Genomic DNA, 9,664 nt, shown 5'->3' on the forward strand with positions numbered 1-9,664 from the left:
GTCTTGTGTTTGTGTTCAATGGTTAGCCTTTCTGAGAGACACTTTCTGAGTGAGACATTTGTCTCCTGGAGAGACGTGTTATACTCAATGGAGCCTGAGGGAGATCCTGGAGTCCTGAGCAGGAGGTGAGTCCGAGAGAGAGGCTGTCTGAGGGAGATCCTGGAGTCCTGAGCAGGAGGTGAGTCAGAGAGAGAGGCTGTCTGAGGGAGATCCTGGAGTCCTGAGCAGGAGGTGAGTCAGAGAGAGAGGCTGTCTGAGGGATTAACACTAACCAAGGCTCAGTTTAATGACACTAAAGACTACAACACATCACATTACACACTACACAATAACGTTCACTCTCCCAAATACCAACGACATGGGTCGTTCCACAAAATGATTGCCTTCTGCGTCCCTTTGATATTTTAAGTAGAAATTCTGCACCAATATTGAATGTTAAAAGCCTGTTATATATTCAATGAAGTGCCCTTTAATATAGATTACATTGAGAATTCAATTAATCAAACAAAAATGTATATGAATTAAGACTTGCTAAAGTGCCAGAATTCAGCATTTTGACATGTCCCGCCATGCACCCTCTGTGACTTCCAAGAAGATTTGACCCTTTGAACCCCAACATGTATCCAGGTTTTCTGCATCGTTGTAAAGCCCTAGCTATTCTGTTGCTTTGACACTCATTCTGAACATTATTATTTATTTCATGTGATTAATGATTCATTTTAAGTTAAAAAGAAAGTGTCCCTCATTTTAAGTTAAACCTGTTAAGTGAACTGGACTCTCATTTTAATATTCTTTTAATATTTAATATTTTAAAGAAACATTGAACATCTAATAGTCAAATCATAGTGTAAAAGCAGGTGTGCTGGTTGTACTCTTTTTGGCCATTTGCTGGTGTTATGTGGTGGGAAACTGAGCGGGCCGAGCATTACCCATAGATAAACACAACAAGCTTCCATTGCCCCTGTCACGAGGGGATTTATGGCTGATTTAAGATGGAAATTCTGTTACTTTATTTGGAAATTAATAGGTACTTACTATAGTAATTTGGTTATTTAACTCTCGTCCCCCTTGCCCATTTTTAAAATTTATTGGAGAATTTTTATTTTTGTATTGCTTGTAACTGTTTCGGGTAATACAAGTTCTTGTGCTGTTAGTATAATAACCTGTGTGTAAATGTTATAATCTGCTGCTGTATTTTTTTGTGTTATCTGTGATCGTTTTGTTTGTCTTGTGTAGTTTCTTAATCATTGTACCTAAACTGTATATGTAAACATGTATACGCAGGGCCCAGCTGTAAAAGAGACCTTGGTCTCAGTCTGTGTTTGGCACGCCCTGACAATAGTAAGCTGTTTTTCTCTGTGTTGGTTGGGGCGTGACAGTGACTAGGGTGGGTCATCTAGGTGTATTACATGGTGGCCTGATATGGTTCCCAATCAGAGGCAGCTGTTTATCGTTGGCTCTGATTGGGGATCATATTTAGGTAGCCATTTCCCCATTGTTAGTTGTGGGATCTTGTCTACAGTAAGTTGCCTTTGTGCGTTCCAGTAGCGTTTCATTGTTCTTTATTGTTTTTGTTGAGTGAGTTCCTCTTTATTAAAATGATGTGGAACTCTATGTACGCTGCGTCTTGGTCTCATCAGTACGACGAGTGGGACAGTGTTCCTTGTTGAAATAAAGGTATAATAATAACCTCTTGAGATGGAAAACATGTTTCTTATGAAGTTGAACATGTGCTCTTTATGACAGAATGTTAAAATATGGTGAAATCAAACTTTTTTTGCCCACTAAATTAAATCTCAAAAGGCACAGAATTGGAGGAACAACCCAAAACCAATAACATGTAAATATATAAAACATTGTAATATGTTACAATAAAGGTCAAAGTAAAACAAATGAATTACTATAGTTCATTTATTTATATATTATCTTATTTGTTGTGTAGTGTCAAGCAGGAGAGAGTGGAGTCCCCTGCTCCCACCTGTCCATCTATGAAGAGTGACAAGTCAATGGAGCAGCCCTATAACAACATCAAGCCTCCTGACCCGAGGTGAGAGGAGGATTAAAGCTTGGTCAGACTGCAACAAGCTAAAGTAATGTTACAAGCCAGGCTCCTGAGATAAAGCCTACAGACTGCAACAAGCTAAAGTAATGTTACAAGCCAGGCTCCTGAGATAAAGCCTACAGACTGCAACAAGCTAAAGTAATGTTGCAAGCCAGGCTCCTGAGATAAAGCCTACAGACTGCAACAAGCTAAAGTAATGTTACAAGCCAGGCTCCTGAGATAAAGCCTACAGACTGCAACAAGCTAAAGTAATGTTGCAAGCCAGGCTCCTGAGATAAAGCCTACAGACTGCAACAAGCTAAAGTAATGTTACAAGCCAGGCTCCTGAGATAAAGCCTATATATTTTAGTCAGCTGAGCATGTAGTCATTAGCTTAAATTTAGCAGATGCTCTTATCCAGAGCAATTTACAGGAGCAATTAGGGTTAAGTGCCTTGCTCAAGGGCACATCGACAGATTTTTCACCTAGTCAGCTCAAATCAGTGACCTTTCAGTTACTGGCCCACCACTCTCAACCCCTAGGCTACCAGCTTGTGGAGCTAGGGCGTGACTTCAGGTCTCAAGCAAGGTTGCTTATCATGTTACAATGCTATCAATTGCTCGGGTTCCATCCAGACCTGGATTAAAATAATAACTTGAAGTCTTGGCTTGAGCCTGTGAGATGGACAGGGTTTACACTTTTGGAACTATTCTATTATTTTCATTGCACCAGGCAAGCTCAATCAAGCACATCTAGCTAAAGTACTCCCATTGTTGTCTTAAGCAAAGCATTTAACCTGTAAACTACAAGGGTAATGCTCTGAGGCTGTGCTGCTCCCAGCTTGTTGCTTGACTAGTGTGTCAGGGGGTGGGGTACTGAGACAGTAAATACAAACTTCTACGATGGATTAAAAACATGTGTTCGAGGGGATTTGAAAACAAAACTACTTATGAATGATAGGTAGCGAAGAAGTTGTGAAGTTTGTTATGAATGATATTGCAGCATAATGATGTTATGACTGGTTTCCTAAAGGTGGTATAAACACCCTTCAAGTAGTGTTAGCTACTTATTGTTTGTTGTATTTTAGACCAATCAGACAATATTCTGGTCAGTGTGTGTTACTCTACAGTTAGTCATTTTAATGAACAGCCCTGTGTGTGTATGGTCAGTGTGTGTTACTCTACAGTTAGTCATTTTAATGAACAGCCCTGTGTGTGTATGGTCAGTGTGTGTTACTCTACAGTTAGTCATTTTAATGAACAGCCCTGTGTGTGTATGGTCAGTGTGTGTTACTCTACAGTTAGTCATTTTAATGAACAGCCCTGTGTGTGTATGGTCAGTGTGTGTTACTCTACAGTTAGTCATTTTAATGAACAGCCCTGTGTGTGTATGGTCAGTGTGTGTTACTCTACAGTTAGTCATTTTAATGAACAGCCCTGTGTGTGTATGGTCAGTGTGTGTTACTCTACAGTTAGTCATTTTAATGAACAGCCCTGTGTGTGTATGGTCAGTGTGTGTTACTCTACAGTTAGTCATTTTAATGAACAGCCCTGTGTGTGTATGGTCAGTGTGTGTTACTCTACAGTTAGTCATTTTAATGAACAGCCCTGTGTGTGTATGGTCAATGTGTGTTACTCTACAGTTAGTCATTTTAATGAACAGCCCTGTGTGTGTATGGTCAGTGTGTGTTACTCTACAGTTAGTCATTTTAATGAACAGCCCTGTGTGTGTATGGTCAGTGTGTGTTACTCTACAGTTAGTCATTTTAATGAACAGCCCTGTGTCTGCCACAAAGTGATCTGACACTGGCAATCAAGTCTACTCTCTAGTCCATTACATTAGGCTAGATGTCATGACCAGTTGCAAAAATAGCCATATGTCAGAGAATAATGTATTATACAGTAAAATGTAGTTCCCCAGACGTATGTTAATATTCCACTAATATTTTCTAATTCTAATAAGGTGTATGTTTCTCTCAACAGGGATGTGACTCTAGACTCTGATACAGCACATCTCCAACTCATCCTGTCTGAAGACGGGAAACGAGTTAGATGTGGAGACAATCGACAGCATCTCCATGACAACCCAGAGAGGTTTGATACTTGTGTCAGTGTCCTGGGAAAGGAGGGTTTCTCCTCAGGGAGATTCTACTATGAGGTGCAGGTGAAGGAGAAGACTGGGTGGATTTTAGGAGTGGCCACGAAGTCCATCAACAGTAGGGGACGATTTACCTGAACCCTGAGGATGGATACTGGACTGTGTGCCTGAGGTATGACGGGTACAAGGCTCTCTCTGTCCCCTCTGTCATCTTCTCCCTGAGAGAGAAGCCCCAGAAGGTGGGGGTGTTTGTGGATCATGAGGAGGCTCGGGTCTCCTTCTACAATGTGGAGGCCAGGTCTCATATCCACTCATACACTGGCTACACCTTCACTGAGAAACTCTATCCATTCTTCAGCCCTGGTAATAATTACAGTGGTAAAAACTCAACCCCACTGGTCATCACTCCTGTAGATGTCACTGACTGACTGGTTTATACCAAACATTGAAATAATGTTAACATAAATTCTAATGTAATAGCGACCAGGTAATGGTAATATTAGATCATATTTCCTTGTGTAATATTTTAAAAATCTGCAGATAATGTATTCGTTTTTTGTAGATAATGTCATAATTTCAAGTAATAACATTAACAAACCAAATCATTTTTTAAATTTTTGTATAATTAATGATGAGATAGTATGTCCGCTGTATTGCTTGGTTAGACAGCAATGGACATAAATGGTCTGTTTGTTTGTTTAGTAAGAGTGTTATATATGCAGTCTATATCAGGAACAGTAGCTCTTGTATATTAATCAGTGTTGACCGTTGAACCCATCTATAGGTCAGTATGGAAGAGAACAGGAGGTACAGGAGGGACTTCTGATGTTTAGTGTTTCCTGAGGAAGTTCAGTGTGTGATGTTGTGGTCTAGTTGATTTAGTTCTATAATCACACACCAGTGCTGTACCTCCCTCTAGTGGCTGGTGTCTGCACCACATCTGTCTGCTAATCCTGTTTGATCAACGTGTGAATAGCTCCATAGATCATGATGTGTTGAGTGCTCTGTGTCTGCTTCATAAGACTGTGGGATGCAGGTTGAAGTCTTCTCTTTAGTTGGAGGATATTCAGGGGACATTGATATGTCATATAGACTATGTATGTACTGTCCTTTATATGACTGACCCAGATATGTTGTCTATACTCTCTGTGTAAACATTATATTGTGGGGAGAGTTTATGCAAAGCTTTACTCACCAAGTATAACATTTTAATGATGATGACATGGCAGAGATGTTATTTTGTCTCAGTAAAAACTCATCCTCACCATCTAGTTGGTGCTTTGATTTCTTTTAGGAATTTAAACAACAATTGGCAATAAAGCAACAACAGCTGGTTTTCTGTGTTTCATACATGCAGTGGAATGTTTTATGGTTTTAGTAAAGATGATGGATGATCTAACTGTGTGTGTGTGTGTGTGTGTGTGTGTGTGTGTGTGTGTGTGTGTGTGTGTGTGTGTGTGTGTGTGTGTGTGTGTGTGTGTGTCTGAGTGTGTGTGTGTGTGTGTGTGTGTGTGTGTGTGTGTGTGTGTGTCTGTGTCTGAGTGCACACAGGCATGCTTGTGTGTCTGAGTGTGTGTGCATTGAGAGGGTGATGCCAGTGTGGTCGAAGTCTGTTGTTGACTGTTTGGTGTTCTGGTTCTGGTTCTGGTTCTCTTCTGGGGGCCTGGAGATCTGGAGGGACCCACACATTAATCAGCCCTAGCAGAGTTGTGTCAGAATGGGGCCATGGAACGACAGAGCAAGGAAAAAGATCAGGGAGAGTGTGATGCTGAGGACTTTGGGGAAAACAAGTTTCCCACAGCTGTAAACATCTCATCTCTCTGATTCAGATATGAATTGATTCATGAACTGATTGAGATATGAACAGATTTTGATATGAACTGACTCTGATATGAACTGATTCATTAACTGATTCATTAATTGATTCTGATTTGAACTGAATCAGGATGAGCATTTGGGGTGTTGTCGCTCAGAGACAGAGAGAGGGCAGAGGTTTCTGCATTGGCAATAAGTACCAACTGCATGTATTCCATGCATACCAATAAAGCATGATTTTGACCAGAAACACATACATGTTGACCAGCTCTGGGGGAATTCCCCAGAAGAGGTGTAATAATGATTCACCACTGGAGCAATCTGTCTTCTTACTAATGAGGAGGAATGTCTGTCCATCTGCCAACTCCAAACACCATGTCACTCATAGACCGGAAAAAGCTGGAACCGACCCCTCCCAGCTATCTGTTGCTAACACTCTGCCTCTATCCTTCTCTTCAGACTGAGTTCTCTATCTCTCATACTCTCTCTCTTTCCTTATCCTTTCCTCCCTCTCGCTCCCTCGCTCTCTCTCCTCCCTCTCTATTTCCTCTCTCCCTCCCTCTCTTTCTGAGTCATTGAGACTTCGCCCAACACGACTCACCAAGAACAACAATGACCTAGAGTGGTGATGTCATCCTCTCTGACAGGGTCCTACTGCACGTGTGCCATGTGAGTTAACCTGTGAGGTCACACTCTGATCCCTGATGCCACCCTGAACATGGCTCAACACACACGCATACACACATGCACATGCTTGCAGGCACACACACACACACACACACACACACACACACACACACACACACACACACACACACACACACACACACACACACACACACACACACACACACACACACACACACACACACAGGTACAACTGTTGTGTCCGTATTCTTTTTCATGACAGAGCTCCTGTCTCTATTGGACAGAGGGTGTGGCGTTTAGGGAAGTAGGGAGTTGAGGTGTCTTCACAGTGATCATTTTGGGAGTTCCAGTGAGAACCTAATGCCTGCAGGCAGCTGAAAATACAACACTAACCATCTTCACTACAGATACGCTTTCTGTGTGTGAGAGAGAGAGAGAGAGAGAGATACCAGACACCAGACATTTTTTAGGGTTCAGTTATCCACTCCACTTTATCTGCTGCAAGGCTTTAGGAACTTCCTGTGAAATGTTTAGGTGTGTGTATGTACGTGTATATGTGTGTGTGTGTGTGAGAGATGAGTGGGTGGGAGCTTCCCGAGCCAGATCGAGGGGCAGACAGACAGAGTGGGTGGACGACAAATATTTCTGGATGTAAACTTCAAATAACAAAACTATTCTTTCTCCATTCTTCTCTAATTTCCTAGTTCTTTAGCTAAATGATGCTATTTCTTCTCTCTTGAATCTCTAACCAGGGCTTTCTCATTTCTGTTACTACTTGTTCACAGAGCACGCACACACACACACGCACAGACGCTCGCACGCATGCACACACACAGACAGGGTGCCTGTATGTAAACATAACTGGGACACAGCATGACGTGTTCATAACATACTACAGCCCCTGGACGTGGTCTGACTGTTTATCAGTATCAGTGTGTTTATGTGTGTTACCAGACTGACTCAACTCTTGAACATGCTCAACAGTGACCATGTGACAGTTAAGCAGTTAGCCAGAGTCTCCCTCCTCCTGGAGCTACGGAGGTGGAAGGTTCCGCTGGCAGACTGGCCGGACCTCCAGGACCTGTGCAACCCGACTGGATCTCAGGTGGACATGGGGTGTTGTTGTGGAGACTTCTGTCACCATGATGAAACATCTCATCCTACGTCCAGGACAACACTCCTTGGTATCAGACGGATGTAGCTACTGACCACTCTGTCTCCCAGCTACTGACCTCTCTCTCCCAGCTACTGACCTCTCTGTCTCCCAGCTACTGACCTCTCTGTCTCCCAGCTACTGACCTCTCTCTCCCAGCTACTGACCTCTGTCTCCCAGCTACTGACCTCTCTGTCTCCCAGCTACTGACCTCTCTGTCTCCCAGCTACTGACCTCTCTCTCCCAGCTACTGACCTCTCTGTCTCCCAGCTACTGAACTCTCTGTCTCCCAGCTACTGACCTCTCTGTCTCCCAGCTACTGACCTCTCTGTCTCCCAGCTACTGACCTCTCTGTCTCCCAGCTACTGACCTCTCTGTCTCCCAGCTACTGACCTCTCTGTCTCCCAGCTACTGACCTCTCTGTCTCCCAGCTACTGACCTCTCTGTCTCCCAGCTACTGACCTCTCTCTCCCAGCTACTGACCTCTCTGTCTTCCAGCTACTGACCTCTCTGTCTCCCAGCTACTGACCTCTCTGTCTCCCAGCTACTGACCTCTCTGTCTAACAGCTACTGACCTCTCTGTCTCCCAGCTACTGACCTCTCTGTCTCCCAGCTACTGACCTCTCTGTCTCCCAGCTACTGACCTCTCTGTCTCCCAGCTACTGACCTCTCTGTCTCCCAGCTACTGACCTCTCTGTCTCCCAGCTACTGACCTCTCTGTCTCCCAGCTACTGACCACACTGTCTCCCAGCTACTGACCACACTGTCTCCCAGCTACTGCAACACTGGACTGGCCTGAGGCTGCAGGGGAAACTCGCTGCTCTGGACTATGCTGACCACTCTGTCTCCCATTCCATGTACCAAAATGCAGCCTATGGCGAGGACGTTCTCACCTTTACTGTTAAGGCGAGGCTGCAAGTTCTACCAACAAAATATAATCTACTGTAACACTCTGGTACCCTGCAAACCATGACCCATGTTGTGTTATACATGAGTCAGATGTAATGGAGTCCATGACCCATGTTGTGTTATACATGAGTCAGATGTAATGGAGTCCATTGCCCATGTTGTGAATGGCTGCTGTTCATAAGGATTGGTACATTGCTAGACATGCCTTGTTGACCTGATAGTCAGCACACATGTATAAACATTGTTGTGTAAGAGGAAGCTGGTGTGATGATGATGTGTTTTCCTGTGTTCCAAACACACCAGATGTTGTTGTTCTGAGCCCCGTGTGGCTCAGTTGGTAGAGCATGGCGCTTGCAACGCCAGGGTTGTGGGTTCGATTCCCACGGGGGGCCAGTACAAAAAAAAAAAGTATGAATGTATGTACTTGTAAGTCGCTCTGGATAAGAGCGTCTGCTAAATGACTTAAATGTAAATGTTGTTGTGGGAGAAGCCAGGGGGAGGAGCTCATTTTGGAAGTGTGCTGCTCATTGGACAGCTACATGGAGCAGGACTTTACTGAGAAGCTGCTTAAATACCAGCCCCTCGTGACACGCTGGACAGCCTCGGGTGGACGGGCAAGCTGGTTGCTCTGATATTTGGCAGTCTTGGCCACGTACACAGGCTTGCAGTGTGTGGCCTCCAGATTGCGGGCCTGACAAACACTAGGACAAAGCAGTTGGCTAGATACCGCTCTGTTTCAGCTGTTGTGGGCAGCCTTGCTGTTTGGTGAAGGAGGGGCTTTCTGTACCCTGGACTGCCATGCATACAGGGACCTTTGAAATGTTTGGATCCTTTTTTTGTAAATTTGATTGGTGAATTCAAATAAAGTATTTAATGTGTGTGTGTGTGTGTGTGTGTGTGTGTGTGTGTGTGTGTGTGTGTGTGTGTGTGTGTGTGTGTGTGTGTGTGTGTGTGTGTGTGTGTGTGTGTGTGTGTGTGTGTGTGTGTGTGTGTGTGTGTGT

This window comes from Salvelinus namaycush, chromosome 30 (assembly GCF_016432855.1).
Source record: "Salvelinus namaycush isolate Seneca chromosome 30, SaNama_1.0, whole genome shotgun sequence".
Classification (NCBI taxonomy): Eukaryota; Metazoa; Chordata; class Actinopteri; order Salmoniformes; family Salmonidae; genus Salvelinus; species Salvelinus namaycush.